The sequence below is a fragment of the Coturnix japonica genome, chromosome W (assembly GCF_054131305.1).
Source record: "Coturnix japonica strain WE chromosome W, WE-NBRP24, whole genome shotgun sequence".
In the NCBI taxonomy this organism is placed as follows: domain Eukaryota; kingdom Metazoa; phylum Chordata; class Aves; order Galliformes; family Phasianidae; genus Coturnix; species Coturnix japonica.
The window spans coordinates 52,244-75,013 of NC_140701.1; positions in this window are offsets into that span (position 1 = coordinate 52,244).

Here is a 22,770-nt window from a genome sequence, read left to right on the forward strand (position 1 = left end):
CACACTAATATAAATACGTACACCAGAAAAAAAATGTGTTCTCTCTTAGGTATCACTCTTGAATCTTGCCAAAAATTCTTTTTCTTACCAATACAAAGCTTTTCATCATTACAAGTAGCATTTTCTACCCAAAAAAGTGGTTTTCGTCCCCAATAGAAATCGTTTTCTCTACAAATGGCCCCTTGTAGCAACATATGAAACACTGTTATTGGAATACCTCTTTCCCTCTTCAAAATAAGGACATTTCCAACAGAAATATCGATTTCTGACAAATTTTAGAAGAATGTCACACAAATATCAGTACCTATCCCAGAAATAAAAAGTTCTCTCCTAAGAATCATTCTTTATCCTTGCAAAAACATGCTTTTCTCACCAAAATAATGCTTTTAATCCCTTTCAAATAGCGTTGTTTCCCAGAAATACTGGTTTTCATCCCGAAAAGAAGACATTTTCTCTACAAAATGAAGCTTTGTAGCAAAATATGACACATTGTTTCCAGAATACCTTTTCTCTTCTACAAATTGAGGACATTACTAACAGAAATACCTTTTCTCCTCTACAAAATAAGGACATTTCCAACAGATATATCCTTTTCTAACAGATTTTAGAAAAATTTCAAAGGAATATCAATACTTATACCAGAAATAAAAAGGTCTCTCTTAGGTATCACTCATTACACTTGCAAAAATATGGTTTTCTTACCAAAATAATGCTTTTCATCTCCACAAACAGCATTTTCTAAACATAAACGTGGTTTTCACCACCAAAAGAAATCGATTTCTCTACAAAATTATCGTTTGTAGCCAAATATGACACATTGTTATGTGTCCAACATAACATATATGAACATAACACAATATATCCAACAGATATATCCTTTACTGACAGATTTTAGAAAAATTTCACAGGAATATCAATACTTATACCAGAAATAAAAAGGTCTCTCTTAGGTATCACTCTTTACCCTTGCAAAAATATGGTTTTCTTCCCAAACTAATGTTTTTCATCCCTACAAACAGGATTTTCTAAACGTAAAGGTGGTTTTCATCACCAAAAGAAACCGATTTCTCTACAGAATTATTGTTTGTAGCCAAATATAACACGTTGTTTCCAGAATAATTCTTTTCATCTAAAAAAGAATGACATTACCAACAGAAATATCGATTTCTGACAAATTTTAGAAGTAGGTCACGTGAATATCGATACTTATACCAGAAATGAATAGTACACTCTTAGGTATCACTCTTCATCCTTGCAAAACTATGGTTTTCTTCCCAAACTAATGCTTTTCATCCCTACAAATAGCAATTTCTCCCTAAATTACTGGTTTTCATCCCCAAAAGAAGACACATTCTCTTTAAAATGATGCTTTGTAACACATTATGACTCATTGATTCCAGAATATCTGTCTTCCCCTACAAAATAATGACATTAACATAAGAATTATCCATTTCAGACAAATTTCCGATGTATTTCACACTAATATCAAGACTTACACCAGAAAAAAATGTGTTCTCTCTTAGGTATCACTCTTGAATCTTGCCAAAAATTCTTTTTCTTACCAATACAAAGCTTGTCATCATTACAAGTAGCATTTTCTACCCAAAAAAGTGGTTTTCATCCCCAATAGAAATCGTTTTCTCTACAAATGGTCCCTTGTAGCAACATATGAAACACTGTTATTGGAATACCTCTTTCCCTCTTCAAAATAAGGACATTTCCAACAGAAATATCGATTTCTGACAAATTTTAGAAGAATGTCATGCAAATATCAGTACCTATCCCAGAAATAAAAAGTTCTCTCCTAAGAATCATTCTTTATCCTTGCAAAAACATGGTTTTCTCACCAAAATAATGCATTTTATCCCTTTAAAATAGCGTTGTTTCCCAGAAATACTGGTTTTCATCCCCAAAAGAAGACATTTTCTCTACAAAATGAAGCTTTGTAGCAAAATATGACACACTGTTTCCAGAATACCTTTTCTCTTCTACAAATTGAGGACATTACTAACAGAAATACCTTTTCTCCTCTACAAAATAAGGACATTTCCAACAGATATATCCTTTACTGACAGATTTTAGAAAAATTTCACAGGAATATCAATACTTATACCAGAAATAAAAAGGTCTCTCTTAGGTATCACTCTTTACCCTTGCAAAAATATGGTTTTCTTCCCAAACTAATGTTTTTCATCCCTACAAACAGGATTTTCTAAACGTAAAGGTGGTTTTCATCACCAAAAGAAACCGATTTCTTTACAGAATTATTGTTTGTAGCCAAATATAACACGTTGTTTCCAGAATAATTCTTTTCATCTAAAAAAGAATGACATTACCAACAGAAATATCGATTTCTGACAAATTTTAGAAGTAGGTCACATGAATATCGATACTTATACCAGAAATGAATAGTACACTCTTAGGTATCACTCTTTATCCTTGCAAAACTATGGCTTTCTTCCCAAACTAATGCTTTTCATCCCTACAAATAGCAATTTCTCCCTAAATTACTGGTTTTCATCCCCAAAAGAAGACACATTCTCTTTAAAATGATGCTTTGTAACACATTATGACTCATTGATTCCAGAATATCTGTCTTCCCCTACAAAATAATGACATTAACATAAGAATTATCCATTTCAGACAAATTTCCGATGTATTTCACACTAATATCAATACTTACACCAGAAAAAAATGTGTTCTCTCTTAGGTATCACTCTTGAATCTTGCCAAAAATTCATTTTCTTACCAATACAAAGCTTGTCATCATTACAAGTAGCATTTTCTACCCAAAAAAGTGGTTTTCATCCCCAATAGAAATCGTTTTCTCTACAAATGGTCCCTTGTAGCAACATATGAAACACTGTTATTGGAATACCTCTTTCCCTCTTCAAAATAAGGACATTTCCAACAGAAATATCGATTTCTGACAAATTTTAGAAGAATGTCATGCAAATATCAGTACCTATCCCAGAAATAAAAAGTTCTCTCCTAAGAATCATTCTTTATCCTTGCAAAAACATGGTTTTCTCACCAAAATAATGCTTTTTATCCTTTTAAAATAGCGTTGTTTCCCAGAAATACTGGTTTTCATCCCCAAAAGAAGACATTTTCTCTACAAAATGAAGCTTTGTAGCAAAATATGACACACTGTTTCCAGAATACCTTTTCTCTTCTACAAATTGAGGACATTACTAACAGAAATACCTTTTCTCCTCTACAAAATAAGGACATTTCCAACAGATATATCCTTTACTGACAGATTTTAGAAAAATTTCACAGGAATATCAATACTTATACCAGAAATAAAAAGGTCTCTCTTAGGTATCACTCTTTACCCTTGCAAAAATATGGTTTTCTTCCCAAACTAATGTTTTTCATCCCTACAAACAGGATTTTCTAAACGTAAAGGTGGTTTTCATCACCAAAAGAAATCGATTTCTCTACAGAATTATTGTTTGTAGCCAAATATAACACATTGTTTCCAGAATAACTCTTTTCATCTAAAAAAGAATGACATTTCCAACAGAAATATCGATTTCTGACAAATTTTAGAAGTAGGTCACATGAATATCAACACTTATCCCAGAAATGAAAAGTACACTTTTAGGCATCACTCTTCATCCTTGCAAAACTATGGTTTTCTTCCCAAACTAATGCTTTTCATCCCTACAAATAGCAATTTCTCCCTAAATTACTGGTTTTCATCCCCAAAAGAAGACACATTCTCTTTAAAATGATGCTTTGTAACACATTATGACTCATTGATTCCAGAATATCTGTCTTCCCCTACAAAATAATGACATTAACATAAGAATTATCCATTTCAGACAAATTTCCGATGTATTTCACACTAATATCAATACTTACACCAGAAAAAAATGTGTTCTCTCTTAGGTATCACTCTTGAATCTTGCCAAAAATTCTTTTTCTTACCAATACAAAGCTTGTCATCATTACAAGTAGCATTTTCTACCCAAAAAAGTGGTTTTCATCCCCAATAGAAATCGTTTTCTCTACAAATGGTCCCTTGTAGCAACATATGAAACACTGTTATTGGAATACCTCTTTCCCTCTTCAAAATAAGGACATTTCCAAAGGAAATATCGATTTCTGACAAATTTTAGAAGAATGTCACACAAATATCAGTACCTATCCCAGAAATAAAAAGTTCTCTCCTAAGAATCATTCTTTATCCTTGCAAAAACATGGTTTTCTCACCAAAATAATGCTTTTTATCCCTTTAAAATAGCGTTGTTTCCCAGAAATACTGGTTTTCATCCCCAAAAGAAGACATTTTCTCTACAAAATGAAGCTTTGTAGCAAAATATGACACACTGTTTCCAGAATACCTTTTCTCTTCTACAAATTGAGGACATTACTAACAGAAATACCTTTTCTCCTCTACAAAATAAGGACATTTCCAACAGATATATCCTTTTCTGACAGATTTTAGAAAAATTTCACAGGAATATAAATACTTATACCAGAAATAAAAGGGTCTCACTTAGGTATCACTCTTTACCCTTGCAAAAATATGGTTTTCTTACCAAAATAATGCTTTTCATCTCTACAAACAGCATTTTCTAAACATAAAGGTGGTTTTCATCACCAAATGAAATCGATTTCTCTACAAAATTATCGTTTGTAGCCAAATATGACACATTGTTTCCCGAATAAATATTTACATCTAAAAAAGAATGACATTACCAACAGAAATATCGATTTCTGACCAATTTTAGAAGAAGCCACGTGAATATCGATACTTATCCCAGAAAGGAAAAGTACACTCTTAGGTATCATTCTTCATCCTTGCAAAACTATGGTTTTCTTCCCAAACTAATGTTTTTCATCCCTACAAACAGGATTTTCTAAACGTAAAGGTGGTTTTCATCACCAAAAGAAATCGATTTCTCTACAAAATTATCGTTTGTAGCCAAATATGACACATTGTTTCCAGAATAACTCTTTTCATCTAAAAAAGAATGACATTTCCAACAGAAATATCGAATTCTGACCAATTTTAGAAGTAGGTCACATGAATATTGATACTTATCCCAGAAATGAAAAGTACGCTCTTAGGTATCACTCTTCATCCTTGCAAAACTATGGTTTTCTTCCCAAACTAATGCTTTTCATCCCTACAAATAGCAATTTCTCCCTAAATTACTGGTTTTCGTCCCCAAAAGAAGACACATACTCTTTAAAATGATGCTCTGTAACAAATTATACTCATTGATTCCAGAATATCTGTCTTCCCCTACAAAATAATGACATTAACATAAGAATTATCCATTTCAGACAAATTTCCGATGTATTTCACACTAATATCAATACTTACACCAGAAAAAAATGTGTTCTCTCTTAGGTATCACTCTTGAATCTTGCCAAAAATTCTTTTTCTTACCAATACAAAGCTTTTCATCATTACAAGTAGCATTTTCTACCCAAAAAAGTGGTTTTCATCCCCAATAGAAATCGTTTTCTCTACAAATGGTCCCTTGTAGCAACATATGAAACACTGTTATTGGAATACCTCTTTCCCTCTTCAAAATAAGGACATTTCCAACAGAAATATCGATTTCTGACAAATTTTAGAAGAATGTCACACAAATATCAGTACCTATCCCAGAAATAAAAAGTTCTCTCCTAAGAATCATTCTTTATCCTTGCAAAAACATGGTTTTCTCACCAAAATAATGCTTTTTATCCCTTTTAAAATAGCGTCGTTTCCCAGAAATACTGGTTTTCATTCCCAAAAGAAGACATTTTCTCTACAAAATGAAGCTTTGTAGCAAAATATGACACACTGTTTCCAGAATACCTTTTCTCTTCTACAAATTGAGGACATTACTAACAGAAATACCTTTTCTCCTCTACAAAATAAGGACATTTCCAACAGATATATCCTTTTCTGACAGATTTTAGAAAAAATTCACAGGAATATCAATACTTATACCAGAAATAAAAAGGTCTCTCTTAGGTATCACTCTTTACCCTTGCAAAAATATGGTTTTTTCACCAAAATAATGTTTTTCATCTCTACAAACAGCATTTTCTAAACGTAAAGGTGGTTTTCATCACCAAAAGAAATCGATTTCTCTACAAAATTATCGTTTGTAGCCAAATATGACACATTGTTTCCAGAATAACTCTTTTCATCTAAAAAAGAATGACATTTCCAACAGAAATAGCGATTTCTGACAAATTTTAGAAGTAGGTCACATGAATATCAACACTTATCCCAGAAATGAATAGTACACTCTTAGGTATCACTCTTCATCCTTGCAAAACTATGGTTTTCTTCCCAAACTAATGCTTTTCATCCCTACAAATAGCAATTTCTCCCTAAATTACTGGTTTTCATCCCCAAAAGAAGACACATTCTCTTTAAAATGATGCTTTGTAACACATTATGACTCATTGATTCCAGAATATCTGTCTTCCCCTACAAAATAATGACATTAACATAAGAATTATCCATTTCAGACAAATTTCCGATGTATTTCACACTAATGTGAAGACTTACACCAGAAAAAAATGTGTTCTCTCTTAGGTATCACTCTTGAATCTTGCCAAAAATTCTTTTTCTTACCAATACAAAGCTTTTCATCATTACAAGTAGCATTTTCAACCCAAAAAAGTGGTTTTCATCCCCAATAGAAATCGTTTTCTCTACAAATGGTCCCTTGTAGCAACATATGAAACACTGTTATTGGAATACCTCTTTCCCTCTTCAAAATAAGGACATTTCCAAAGGAAATATCGATTTCTGACAAATTTTAGAAGATGTCACGCAAATATCAGTACCTATCCCAGAAATAAAAAGTTCTCTCCTAAGAATCATTCTTTATCCTTGCAAAAACATGGTTTTCTCACCAAAATAATGCTTTTTATCCCTTTTAAAATAGCGTCGTTTCCCAGAAATACTGGTTTTCATCCCCAAAAGAAGACATTTTCTCTACAAAATGAAGCTTTGTAGCAAAATATGACACACTGTTTCCAGAATACCTTTTCTCTTCTACAAATTGAGGACATTACTAACAGAAATACCTTTTCTCCTCTACAAAATAAGGACATTTCCAACAGATATATCCTTTTCTGACAGATTTTAGAAAAAATTCACAGGAATATCAATACTTATACCAGAAATAAAAAGGTCTCTCTTAGGTATCACTCATTACACTTGCAAAAATATGGTTTTCTTACCAAAATAATGCTTTTCATCTCCACAAACAGCATTTTCTAAACATAAACGTGGTTTTCACCACCAAAAGAAATCGATTTCTCTACAAAATTATCGTTTGTAGCCAAATATGACACATTGTTATGTGTCCAACATAACATATATGAACATAACACAATATATCCAACAGATATATCCTTTACTGACAGATTTTAGAAAAATTTCACAGGAATATCAATACTTATACCAGAAATAAAAAGGTCTCTCTTAGGTATCACTCTTTACCCTTGCAAAAATATGGTTTTCTTCCCAAACTAATGTTTTTCATCCCTACAAACAGGATTTTCTAAACGTAAAGGTGGTTTTCATCACCAAAAGAAACCGATTTCTCTACAGAATTATTGTTTGTAGCCAAATATAACACGTTGTTTCCAGAATAATTCTTTTCATCTAAAAAAGAATGACATTACCAACAGAAATATCGATTTCTGACAAATTTTAGAAGTAGGTCACGTGAATATCGATACTTATACCAGAAATGAATAGTACACTCTTAGGTATCACTCTTCATCCTTGCAAAACTATGGTTTTCTTCCCAAACTAATGCTTTTCATCCCTACAAATAGCAATTTCTCCCTAAATTACTGGTTTTCATCCCCAAAAGAAGACACATTCTCTTTAAAATGATGCTTTGTAACACATTATGACTCATTGATTCCAGAATATCTGTCTTCCCCTACAAAATAATGACATTAACATAAGAATTATCCATTTCAGACAAATTTCCGATGTATTTCACACTAATATCAAGACTTACACCAGAAAAAAATGTGTTCTCTCTTAGGTATCACTCTTGAATCTTGCCAAAAATTCTTTTTCTTACCAATACAAAGCTTGTCATCATTACAAGTAGCATTTTCTACCCAAAAAAGTGGTTTTCATCCCCAATAGAAATCGTTTTCTCTACAAATGGTCCCTTGTAGCAACATATGAAACACTGTTATTGGAATACCTCTTTCCCTCTTCAAAATAAGGACATTTCCAACAGAAATATCGATTTCTGACAAATTTTAGAAGAATGTCATGCAAATATCAGTACCTATCCCAGAAATAAAAAGTTCTCTCCTAAGAATCATTCTTTATCCTTGCAAAAACATGGTTTTCTCACCAAAATAATGCATTTTATCCCTTTAAAATAGCGTTGTTTCCCAGAAATACTGGTTTTCATCCCCAAAAGAAGACATTTTCTCTACAAAATGAAGCTTTGTAGCAAAATATGACACACTGTTTCCAGAATACCTTTTCTCTTCTAGAAATTGAGGACATTACTAAGAGAAATACCTTTTCTCCTCTACAAAATAAGGACATTTCCAACAGATATATCCTTTTCTGACAGATTTTAGAAAAATTTCACAGGAATATCAATACTTATACCAGAAATAAAAAGGTCTCTCTTAGGTATCACTCTTTACCCTTGCAAAAATATGGTTTTCTTCCCAAACTAATGTTTTTCATCCCTACAAACAGGATTTTCTAAACGTAAAGGTGGTTTTCATCACCAAAAGAAACCGATTTCTTTACAGAATTATTGTTTGTAGCCAAATATAACACGTTGTTTCCAGAATAATTCTTTTCATCTAAAAAAGAATGACATTACCAACAGAAATATCGATTTCTGACAAATTTTAGAAGTAGGTCACATGAATATCGATACTTATACCAGAAATGAATAGTACACTCTTAGGTATCACTCTTTATCCTTGCAAAACTATGGCTTTCTTCCCAAACTAATGCTTTTCATCCCTACAAATAGCAATTTCTCCCTAAATTACTGGTTTTCATCCCCAAAAGAAGACACATTCTCTTTAAAATGATGCTTTGTAACACATTATGACTCATTGATTCCAGAATATCTGTCTTCCCCTACAAAATAATGACATTAACATAAGAATTATCCATTTCAGACAAATTTCCGATGTATTTCACACTAATATCAATACTTACACCAGAAAAAAATGTGTTCTCTCTTAGGTATCACTCTTGAATCTTGCCAAAAATTCATTTTCTTACCAATACAAAGCTTGTCATCATTACAAGTAGCATTTTCTACCCAAAAAAGTGGTTTTCATCCCCAATAGAAATCGTTTTCTCTACAAATGGTCCCTTGTAGCAACATATGAAACACTGTTATTGGAATACCTCTTTCCCTCTTCAAAATAAGGACATTTCCAACAGAAATATCGATTTCTGACAAATTTTAGAAGAATGTCATGCAAATATCAGTACCTATCCCAGAAATAAAAAGTTCTCTCCTAAGAATCATTCTTTATCCTTGCAAAAACATGGTTTTCTCACCAAAATAATGCTTTTTATCCTTTTAAAATAGCGTTGTTTCCCAGAAATACTGGTTTTCATCCCCAAAAGAAGACATTTTCTCTACAAAATGAAGCTTTGTAGCAAAATATGACACACTGTTTCCAGAATACCTTTTCTCTTCTACAAATTGAGGACATTACTAACAGAAATACCTTTTCTCCTCTACAAAATAAGGACATTTCCAACAGATATATCCTTTACTGACAGATTTTAGAAAAATTTCACAGGAATATCAATACTTATACCAGAAATAAAAAGGTCTCTCTTAGGTATCACTCTTTACCCTTGCAAAAATATGGTTTTCTTCCCAAACTAATGTTTTTCATCCCTACAAACAGGATTTTCTAAACGTAAAGGTGGTTTTCATCACCAAAAGAAATCGATTTCTCTACAGAATTATTGTTTGTAGCCAAATATAACACATTGTTTCCAGAATAACTCTTTTCATCTAAAAAAGAATGACATTTCCAACAGAAATATCGATTTCTGACAAATTTTAGAAGTAGGTCACATGAATATCAACACTTATCCCAGAAATGAAAAGTACACTTTTAGGCATCACTCTTCATCCTTGCAAAACTATGGTTTTCTTCCCAAACTAATGCTTTTCATCCCTACAAATAGCAATTTCTCCCTAAATTACTGGTTTTCGTCCCCAAAAGAAGACACATTCTCTTTAAAATGATGCTTTGTAACACATTATGACTCATTGATTCCAGAATATCTGTCTTCCCCTACAAAATAATGACATTAACATAAGAATTATCCATTTCAGACAAATTTCCGATGTATTTCACACTAATATCAATACTTACACCAGAAAAAAATGTGTTCTCTCTTAGGTATCACTCTTGAATCTTGCCAAAAATTCTTTTTCTTACCAATACAAAGCTTGTCATCATTACAAGTAGCATTTTCTACCCAAAAAAGTGGTTTTCATCCCCAATAGAAATCGTTTTCTCTACAAATGGTCCCTTGTAGCAACATATGAAACACTGTTATTGGAATACCTCTTTCCCTCTTCAAAATAAGGACATTTCCAAAGGAAATATCGATTTCTGACAAATTTTAGAAGAATGTCACACAAATATCAGTACCTATCCCAGAAATAAAAAGTTCTCTCCTAAGAATCATTCTTTATCCTTGCAAAAACATGGTTTTCTCACCAAAATAATGCTTTTTATCCCTTTAAAATAGCGTTGTTTCCCAGAAATACTGGTTTTCATCCCCAAAAGAAGACATTTTCTCTACAAAATGAAGCTTTGTAGCAAAATATGACACACTGTTTCCAGAATACCTTTTCTCTTCTACAAATTGAGGACATTACTAACAGAAATACCTTTTCTCCTCTACAAAATAAGGACATTTCCAACAGATATATCCTTTTCTGACAGATTTTAGAAAAATTTCACAGGAATATAAATACTTATACCAGAAATAAAAGGGTCTCACTTAGGTATCACTCTTTACCCTTGCAAAAATATGGTTTTCTTACCAAAATAATGCTTTTCATCTCTACAAACAGCATTTTCTAAACATAAAGGTGGTTTTCATCACCAAATGAAATCGATTTCTCTACAAAATTATCGTTTGTAGCCAAATATGACACATTGTTTCCCGAATAAATATTTACATCTAAAAAAGAATGACATTACCAACAGAAATATCGATTTCTGACCAATTTTAGAAGAAGCCACGTGAATATCGATACTTATCCCAGAAAGGAAAAGTACACTCTTAGGTATCATTCTTCATCCTTGCAAAACTATGGTTTTCTTCCCAAACTAATGTTTTTCATCCCTACAAACAGGATTTTCTAAACGTAAAGGTGGTTTTCATCACCAAAAGAAATCGATTTCTCTACAAAATTATCGTTTGTAGCCAAATATGACACATTGTTTCCAGAATAACTCTTTTCATCTAAAAAAGAATGACATTTCCAACAGAAATATCGAATTCTGACCAATTTTAGAAGTAGGTCACATGAATATTGATACTTATCCCAGAAATGAAAAGTACGCTCTTAGGTATCACTCTTCATCCTTGCAAAACTATGGTTTTCTTCCCAAACTAATGCTTTTCATCCCTACAAATAGCAATTTCTCCCTAAATTACTGGTTTTCGTCCCCAAAAGAAGACACATACTCTTTAAAATGATGCTCTGTAACAAATTATACTCATTGATTCCAGAATATCTGTCTTCCCCTACAAAATAATGACATTAACATAAGAATTATCCATTTCAGACAAATTTCCGATGTATTTCACACTAATATCAATACTTACACCAGAAAAAAATGTGTTCTCTCTTAGGTATCACTCTTGAATCTTGCCAAAAATTCTTTTTCTTACCAATACAAAGCTTTTCATCATTACAAGTAGCATTTTCTACCCAAAAAAGTGGTTTTCATCCCCAATAGAAATCGTTTTCTCTACAAATGGTCCCTTGTAGCAACATATGAAACACTGTTATTGGAATACCTCTTTCCCTCTTCAAAATAAGGACATTTCCAACAGAAATATCGATTTCTGACAAATTTTAGAAGAATGTCACACAAATATCAGTACCTATCCCAGAAATAAAAAGTTCTCTCCTAAGAATCATTCTTTATCCTTGCAAAAACATGGTTTTCTCACCAAAATAATGCTTTTTATCCCATTAAAATAGCGTTGTTTCCCAGAAATACTGGTTTTCATCCCCAAAAGAAGATATTTTCTCTACAAAATGAAGCTTTGTAGCAAAATATGACACACTGTTTCCAGAATACCTTTTCTCTTCTACAAATTGAGGACATTACTAACAGAAATACCTTTTCTCCTCTACAAAATAAGGACATTTCCAACAGATATATCCTTTTCTGACAGATTTTAGAAAAATTTCACAGGAATATAAATACTTATACCAGAAATAAAAAGGTCTCACATAGGTATCACTCTTTACCCTTGCAAAAATATGGTTTTCTTACCAAAATAATGCTTTTCATCTCTACAAACAGCATTTTCTAAACATAAAGGTGGTTTTCATCACCAAAAGAAATCGATTTCTCTACAGAATTATTGTCTGTAGCCAAATATAACACACTGTTTCCAGAATAACTCTTTTCATCTAAAAAAGAATGACATTACTAACAGAAATATCGATTTCTGACAAATTTTAGAAGTAGGTCACATGAATATCGATACTTATACCAGAAATGAATAGTACACTCTTAGGTATCATTCTTCATCCTTGCAAAACTATGGTTTTCTTCCCAAACTAATGTTTTTCATCCCTACAAACAGGATTTTCTAAACGTAAAGGTGGTTTTCATCACCAAAAAAATCGATTTCTCTACAAAATTATCGTTTGTAGCCAAATATGACACATTGTTTCCAGAATAACTCTTTTCATCTAAAAAAGAATGACATTTCCAACAGAAATATCGAATTCTGACCAATTTTAGAAGTAGGTCACATGAATATCGATACTTATCCCAGAAATGAAAAGTACGCTCTTAGGTATCACTCTTCATCCTTGCAAAACTATGGTTTTCTTCCCAAACTAATGTTTTTCATCCCTACAAACAGGATTTTCTAAACGTAAAGGTGGTTTTCATCACCAAAAGAAATCGATTTCTCTACAAAATTATCGTTTGTAGCCAAATATGACACATTGTTTCCAGAATAACTCTTTTCATCTAAAAAAGAATGACATTTCCAACAGAAATATCGAATTCTGACCAATTTTAGAAGTAGGTCACATGAATATTGATACTTATCCCAGAAATGAAAAATACGCTCTTAGGTATCACTCTTCATCCTTGCAAAACTATGGTTTTCTTCCCAAACTAATGCTTTTCATCCCTACAAATAGCAATTTCTCCCTAAATTACTGGTTTTCATCCCCAAAAGAATACACATTCTCTTTCAAATGATGCTCTATAACAAATTATACTCATTGATTCCAGAATGTCTGTCTTCCCCTACAAAATAATGACATTAACATAAGAATTATCCATTTCAGACAAATTTCCGATGTATTTCACACTAATATCAAGACTTACACCAGAAAAAAATGTGTTCTCTCTTAGGTATCACTCTTGAATCTTGCAAAAAATTCATTTTCTTACCAATACAAAGCTTGTCATCATTACAAGTAGCATTTTCTACCCAAAAAAGTGGTTTTCATCCCCAATAGAAATCGTTTTCTCTACAAATGGTCCCTTGTAGCAACATATGAAACACTGTTATTGGAATACCTCTTTCCCTCTTCAAAATAAGGACATTTCCAACAGAAATATCGATTTCTGACAAATTTTAGAAGAATGTCACGCAAATATCAGTACCTATCCCAGAAATAAAAAGTTCTCTCCTAAGAATCATTCTTTATCCTTGCAAAAACATGGTTTTCTCACCAAAATAATGCTTTTTATCCCTTTTAAAATAGCGTCGTTTCCCAGAAATACTGGTTTTCATTCCCAAAAGAAGACATTTTCTCTACAAAATGAAGCTTTGTAGCAAAATATGACACACTGTTTCCAGAATACCTTTTCTCTTCTACAAATTGAGGACATTACTAACAGAAATACCTTTTCTCCTCTACAAAATAAGGACATTTCCAACAGATATATCCTTTTCTGACAGATTTTAGAAAAAATTCACAGGAATATCAATACTTATACCAGAAATAAAAAGGTCTCTCTTAGGTATCACTCTTTACCCTTGCAAAAATATGGTTTTTTCACCAAAATAATGTTTTTCATCTCTACAAACAGCATTTTCTAAACGTAAAGGTGGTTTTCATCACCAAAAGAAATCGATTTCTCTACAAAATTATCGTTTGTAGCCAAATATGACACATTGTTTCCAGAATAACTCTTTTCATCTAAAAAAGAATGACATTTCCAACAGAAATAGCGATTTCTGACAAATTTTAGAAGTAGGTCACATGAATATCAACACTTATCCCAGAAATGAATAGTACACTCTTAGGTATCACTCTTCATCCTTGCAAAACTATGGTTTTCTTCCCAAACTAATGCTTTTCATCCCTACAAATAGCAATTTCTCCCTAAATTACTGGTTTTCATCCCCAAAAGAAGACACATTCTCTTTAAAATGATGCTTTGTAACACATTATGACTCATTGATTCCAGAATATCTGTCTTCCCCTACAAAATAATGACATTAACATAAGAATTATCCATTTCAGACAAATTTCCGATGTATTTCACACTAATGTGAAGACTTACACCAGAAAAAAATGTGTTCTCTCTTAGGTATCACTCTTGAATCTTGCCAAAAATTCTTTTTCTTACCAATACAAAGCTTTTCATCATTACAAGTAGCATTTTCAACCCAAAAAAGTGGTTTTCATCCCCAATAGAAATCGTTTTCTCTACAAATGGTCCCTTGTAGCAACATATGAAACACTGTTATTGGAATACCTCTTTCCCTCTTCAAAATAAGGACATTTCCAAAGGAAATATCGATTTCTGACAAATTTTAGAAGATGTCACGCAAATATCAGTACCTATCCCAGAAATAAAAAGTTCTCTCCTAAGAATCATTCTTTATCCTTGCAAAAACATGGTTTTCTCACCAAAATAATGCTTTTTATCCCTTTTAAAATAGCGTCGTTTCCCAGAAATACTGGTTTTCATCCCCAAAAGAAGACATTTTCTCTACAAAATGAAGCTTTGTAGCAAAATATGACACACTGTTTCCAGAATACCTTTTCTCTTCTACAAATTGAGGACATTACTAACAGAAATACCTTTTCTCCTCTACAAAATAAGGACATTTCCAACAGATATATCCTTTTCTGACAGATTTTAGAAAAAATTCACAGGAATATCAATACTTATACCAGAAATAAAAAGGTCTCTCTTAGGTATCACTCTTTACCCTTGCAAAAATATGGTTTTTTCACCAAAATAATGTTTTTCATCTCTACAAACAGCATTTTCTAAACGTAAAGGTGGTTTTCATCACCAAAAGAAATCGATTTCTCTACAAAATTATCGTTTGTAGCCAAATATGACACATTGTTTCCAGAATAACTCTTTTCATCTAAAAAAGAATGACATTTCCAACAGAAATAGCGATTTCTGACAAATTTTAGAAGTAGGTCACATGAATATCAACACTTATCCCAGAAATGAATAGTACACTCTTAGGTATCACTCTTCATCCTTGCAAAACTATGGTTTTCTTCCCAAACTAATGTTTTTCATCCCTACAAACAGGATTTTCTAAACGTAAAGGTGGTTTTCATCACCAAAAGAAATCGATTTCTCTTCAAAATTATCGTTTGTAGCCAAATATAACACACTGTTTTCAGAATAACTCTTTTCATCTAAAAAAGAATGACATTACCAACAGAAATAGCGATTTCTGACAAATTTTAGAAGTAGGTCACATGAATATCGATACTTATACCAGAAATGAATAGTGCACTCTTAGGTATCACTCTTCGTCCTTGCAAAACTATGGTTTTCTTCCCAAACTAATGCTTTTCATCCCTACAAATAGCAATTTCTCCCTAAATTACTGGTTTTCGTCCCTAAAAGAAGACATATTCTCTTTAAAATGATGCTTTGTAACAAATTATGACTCATTGATTCCAGACTATCTGTCTTCCCCTACAAAATAATGACATTAACATAAGAATTATCCATTTCAGACAAATTTCCGATGTATTTCACACTAATATCAATACTTACACCAGAAAAAAATGTGTTCTCTCTTAGGTATCACTCTTGAATCTTGCCAAAAATTCTTTTTCTTACCAATACAAAGCTTGTCATCATTACAAGTAGCATTTTCTACCCAAAAAAGTGGTTTTCATCCCCAATAGAAATCGTTTTCTCTACAAATGGTCCCCTGTAGCAACATATGAAACACTGTTATTGGAATACCTCTTTCCCTCTTCAAAATAAGGACATTTCAAACAGAAATATCGATTTCTGACAAATTTTAGAAGAATGTCACACAAATATCAGTACCTATCCCAGAAATAAAAGTTCTCTCCTAAGAATCATTCTTTATCCTTGCAAAAACATGGTTTTCTCACCAAAATAATGCTTTTTATCCCTTTAAAATAGCGTTGTTTCCCAGAAATACTGGTTTTCATCCCCAAAAGAAGACATTTTCTCTACAAAATGAAGCTTTGTAGCAAAATATGACACATTGTTTCCAGAATACCTTTTCTCTTCTAAAAATTGAGGACATTACTAACAGAAATACCTTTTCTCCTCTACAAAATAAGGACATTTCCAACAGATATATCCTTTACTGACAGATTTTAGAAAAATTTCACAGGAATATCAATACTTATACCAGAAATAAAAAGGTCTCTCTTAGGTATCACTCTTTACCCTTGCAAAAATATGGTTTTCTTCCCAAACTAATGTTTTTCATCCCTACAAACAGGATTTTCTAAACGTAAAGGTGGTTTTCATCACCAAAAGAAATCGATTTCTCTATAGAATTATTGTTTGTAGCCAAATATAACACATTGTTTCCAGAATAATTCTTTTCATCTAAAAAAGAATGACATTACCAACAGAAATATCGATTTCTGACAAATTTTAGAAGTAGGTCACATGAATATCGATACTTATACCAGAAATGAATAGTACACTCTTAGGTATCACTCTTCATCCTTGCAAAACTATGGTTTTCTTCCTAAACTAATGCTTTTCATCCCTACAAATAGCAATTTCTCCCTAAATTACTGGTTTTCATCCCCAAAAGAAGACACATTCTCTTTAAAATGATGCTTTGTAACACATTATGACTCATTGATTCCAGAATATCTGTCTTCCCCTACAAAATAATGACATTAACATAAGAATTATCCATTTCAGACAAATTTCCGATGTATTTCACACTAATATCAATACTTACACCAGAAAAAAATGTGTTCTCTCTTAGGTATCACTCTTGAATCTTGCCAAAAATTCATTTTCTTACCAATACAAAGCTTTTCATCATTACAAGTAGCATTTTCTACCCAAAAAAGTGGTTTTCATCCCCAATAGAAATCGTTTTCTCTACAAATGGTCCCTTGTAGCAACATATGAAACACAGTTATTGGAATACCTCTTTCCCTCTTCAAAAAAAGGACATTTCCAACAGAAATATCGATTTCTGACAAATTTTAGAAGAATGTCATGCAAATATCAGTACCTATCCCAGAAATACAAAGTTCTCTCCTAAGAATCATTCTTTATCCTTGCAAAAACATGGTTTTCTCACCAAAATAATGCTTTTTATCCCTTTTAAAATAGCGTCGTTTACCAGAAATACTTGTTTTCATCCCCAAAAGAAGACATTTTCTCTACAAAATGAAGCTTTGTTGCAAAATATGACACACAGTTTCCAGAATACCTTTTCTCTTCTACAAATTGAGGACATTACTAACAGAAATACCTTTTCTCCTCTACAAAATAAGGACATTTCCAACAGATATATCCTTTTCTGACAGATTTTAGAAAAATTTCACAGGAATATCAATACTTATACCAGAAATAAAAAGGTCTCTCTTAGGTATCACTCTTTACCCTTGCAAAAATATGGTTTTTTCACCAAAATAATGTTTTTCATCTCTACAAACAGCATTTTCTAAACGTAAAGGTGGTTTTCATCACCAAAAGAAATCGATTTCTCTACAAAATTATCGTTTGTAGCCAAATATGACACATTGTTTCCAGAATAACTCTTTTCATCTAAAAAAGAATGACATTTCCAACAGAAATAGCGATTTCTGACAAATTTTAGAAGTAGGTCACATGAATATCAACACTTATCCCAGAAATGAATAGTACACTCTTAGGTATCACTCTTCATCCTTGCAAAACTATGGTTTTCTTCCCAAACTAATGCTTTTCATCCCTACAAATAGCAATTTCTCCCTAAATTACTGGTTTTCATCCCCAAAAGAAGACACATTCTCTTTAAAATGATGCTTTGTAACACATTATGACTCATTGATTCCAGAATATCTGTCTTCCCCTACAAAATAATGACATTAACATAAGAATTATCCATTTCAGACAAATTTCCGATGTATTTCACACTAATAGCAATACTTACACCAGAAAAAAATGTGTTCTCTCTTAGGTATCACTCTTGAATCTTGCCAAAAATTCTTTTTCTTACCAATACAAAGCTTTTCATCATTACAAGTAGCATTTTCTACCCAAAAAAGTGGTTTTCATCCCCAATAGAAACTGTTTTCTCTACAAATGGTCCCTTGTAGCAACATATGAAACACTGTTATTGGAATACCTCTTTCCCTCTTCAAAATAAGGACATTTCCAACAGAAATATCGATTTCTGACAAATTTTAGAAGAATGTCATGCAAATATCATTACCTATCCCAGAAATAAAAAGTTCTCTCCTAAGAATCATTCTTTATCCTTGCAAAAACATGGTTTTCTCACCAAAATAATGCTTTTTATCCTTTTTAAAATAGCGTCGTTTCCCAGAAATACTGGTTTTCATTCCCAAAAGAAGACATTTTCTCTACAAAATGAAGCTTTGTAGAAAAATATGACACACTGTTTCCAGAATACCTTTTCTCTTCTACAAATTGAGGACATTACTAACAGAAATACCTTTTCTCCTCTACAAAATAAGGACATTTCCAACAGATATATCCTTTTCTGACAGATTTTAGAAAAATTTCACAGGAATATAAATACTTATACCAGAAATAAAAGGGTATCACTTAGGTATCACTCTTTACCCTTGCAAAAATATGGTTTTTTCACCAAAATAATGTTTTTCATCTCTACAAACAGCATTTTCTAAACGTAAAGGTGGTTTTCATCACCAAAAGAAATAGATTTCTCTACAAAATTATCGTTTGTAGCCAAATATGACACATTGTTTCCAGAATAACTCTTTTCATCTAAAAAAGAATGACATTTCCAACAGAAATATCGAATTCTGACCAATTTTAGAAGTAGGTCACATGAATATCGATTCTTATCCCAGAAATGAAAGTACGCTCTTAGGTATCACTCTTCATCCTTGCAAAACTATGGTTTTCTTCCCAAACTAATGCTTTTCATCCCTACAAATAGCAATTTCTCCCTAAATTACTGGTTTTCGTCCACAAAAGAAGACACATACTCTTTAAAATGATGCTCTGTAACAAATTATACTCATTGATTCCAGAATATCTGTCTTCCCCTACAAAATAATGACATTAACATAAGAATTATCCATTTCAGACAAATTTCCGATGTATTTCACACTAATATCAATACTTACACCAGAAAAATATGTGTTCTCTCTTAGGTATCACTCTTGAATCTTGCCAAAAATTCTTTTTCTTACCAATACAAAGCTTTTCATCATTACAAGTAGCATTTTCTACCCAAAAAAGTGTTTTTCATCCCCAATAGAAATCGTTTTCTCTACAAATGGTACCTTGTAGCAACATATGAAACACTGTTATTGGAATACCTCTTTCCCTCTTCAAAATAAGGACATTTCAAACAGAAATATCGATTTCTGACAAATTTTAGAAGAATGTCACACAAATATCAGTACCTATCCCAGAAATAAAAAGTTCTCTCCTAAGAATCATTCTTTATCCTTGCAAAAACATGGTTTTCTCACCAAAATAATGCTTTTTATCCCTTTAAAATAGCGTTGTTTCCCAGAAATACTGGTTTTCATCCCCAAAAGAAGACATTTTCTCTACAAAATGAAGCTTTGTATCAAAATATGACACACTGTTTCCAGAATACCTTTTCTCTTCTACAAATTGAGGACATTACTAACAGAAATACCTTTTCTCCTCTACAAAATAAGGACATTTCCAACAGATATATCCTTTTCTGACAGATTTTAGAAAAATTTCACAGGAATATAAATACTTATACCAGAAATAAAAGGGTCTCACTTAGGTATCACTATTTACCCTTGCAAAAATATGGTTTTCTTACCAAAATAATGCTTTTCATCTCTACAAACAGCATTTTCTAAACATAAAGGTGGTTTTCATCACCAAAAGAAATCCATTTCTCTACAGAATTATCGTTTGTAGCCAAATATAACACACTGTTTCCAGAATAACTCTTTTCATCTAAAAAAGAATGACATTACCAACAGAAATATCGATTTCTGACAAATTTTAGAAGTAGGTCACATGAATATCGATACTTATACCAGAAATGAATAGTACACTCTTAGGTATCATTCTTCATCCTTGCAAAACTATGGTTTTCTTCCCAAACTAATGTTTTTCATCCCTACAAACAGGATTTTCTAAACGTAAAGGTGGTTTTCATCACCAAAAGAAATCGATTTCTCTACAAAATTATCGTTTGTAGCCAAATATAACACACTGTTTTCAGAATAACTCTTTTCATCTAAAAAAGAATGACATTACCAACAGAAATAGCGATTTCTGACAAATTTTAGAAGTAGGTCACATGAATATCGATACTTATACCAGAAATGAATAGTACACTCTTAGGTATCACTCTTCGTCCTTGCAAAACTATGGTTTTCTTCCCAAACTAATGCTTTTCATCCCTACAAATAGCAATTTCTCCCTAAATTACTGGTTTTCGTCCCCAAAAGAAGACATATTCTCTTTAAAATGATGCTTTGTAACAAATTATGACTCATTGATTCCAGACTATCTGTCTTCCCCTACAAAATAATGACATTAACATAAGAATTATCCATTTCAGACAAATTTCCGATGTATTTCACACTAATATCAATACTTACACCAGAAAAAAATGTGTTCTCTCTTAGGTATCACTCTTGAATCTTGCCAAAAATTCTTTTTCTTACCAATACAAAGCTTGTCATCATTACAAGTAGCATTTTCTACCCAAAAAAGTGGTTTTCATCCCCAATAGAAATCGTTTTCTCTACAAATGGTCCCCTGTAGCAACATATGAAACACTGTTATTGGAATACCTCTTTCCCTCTTCAAAATAAGGACATTTCAAACAGAAATATCGATTTCTGACAAATTTTAGAAGAATGTCACACAAATATCAGTACCTATCCCAGAAATAAAAGTTCTCTCCTAAGAATCATTCTTTATCCTTGCAAAAACATGGTTTTCTCACCAAAATAATGCTTTTTATCCTTTTAAAATAGCGTTGTTTCCCAGAAATACTGGTTTTCATCCCCAAAAGAAGACATTTTCTCTACAAAATGAAGCTTTGTAGCAAAATATGACACATTGTTTCCAGAATACCTTTTCTCTTCTAAAAATTGAGGACATTACTAACAGAAATACCTTTTCTCCTCTACAAAATAAGGACATTTCCAACAAATATATCCTTTACTGACAGATTTTAGAAAAATTTCACAGGAATATCAATACTTATACCAGAAATAAAAAGGTCTCTCTTAGGTATCACTCTTTACCCTTGCAAAACTATGGTTTTCTTCCCAAACTAATGTTTTTCATCCCTACAAACAGGATTTTCTAAACGTAAAGGTGGTTTTCATCACCAAAAGAAATCGATTTCTCTATAGAATTATTGTTTGTAGCCAAATATAACACATTGTTTCCAGAATAATTCTTTTCATCTAAAAAAGAATGACATTACCAACAGAAATATCGATTTCTGACAAATTTTAGAAGTAGGTCACATGAATATCGATACTTATACCAGAAATGAATAGTACACTCTTAGGTATCACTCTTCATCCTTGCAAAACTATGGTTTTCTTCCCAAACTAATGCTTTTCATCCCTACAAATAGCAATTTCTCCCTAAATTACTGGTTTTCATCCCCAAAAGAAGACACATTCTCTTTAAAATGATGCTTTGTAACACATTATGACTCATTGATTCCAGAATATCTGTCTTCCCCTACAAAATAATGACATTAACATAAGAATTATCCATTTCAGACAAATTTCCGATGTATTTCACACTAATATCAATACTTACACCAGAAAAAAATGTGTTCTCTCTTAGGTATCACTCTTGAATCTTGCCAAAAATTATTTTTCTTACCAATACAAAGCTTTTCATCATTACAAGTAGCATTTTCTACCCAAAAAAGTGGTTTTCATCCCCAATAGAAATCGTTTTCTCTACAAATGGTCCCTTGTAGCAACATATGAAACACAGTTATTGGAATACCTCTTTCCCTCTTCAAAAAAAGGACATTTCCAACAGAAATATCGATTTCTGACAAATTTTAGAAGAATGTCATGCAAATATCAGTACCTA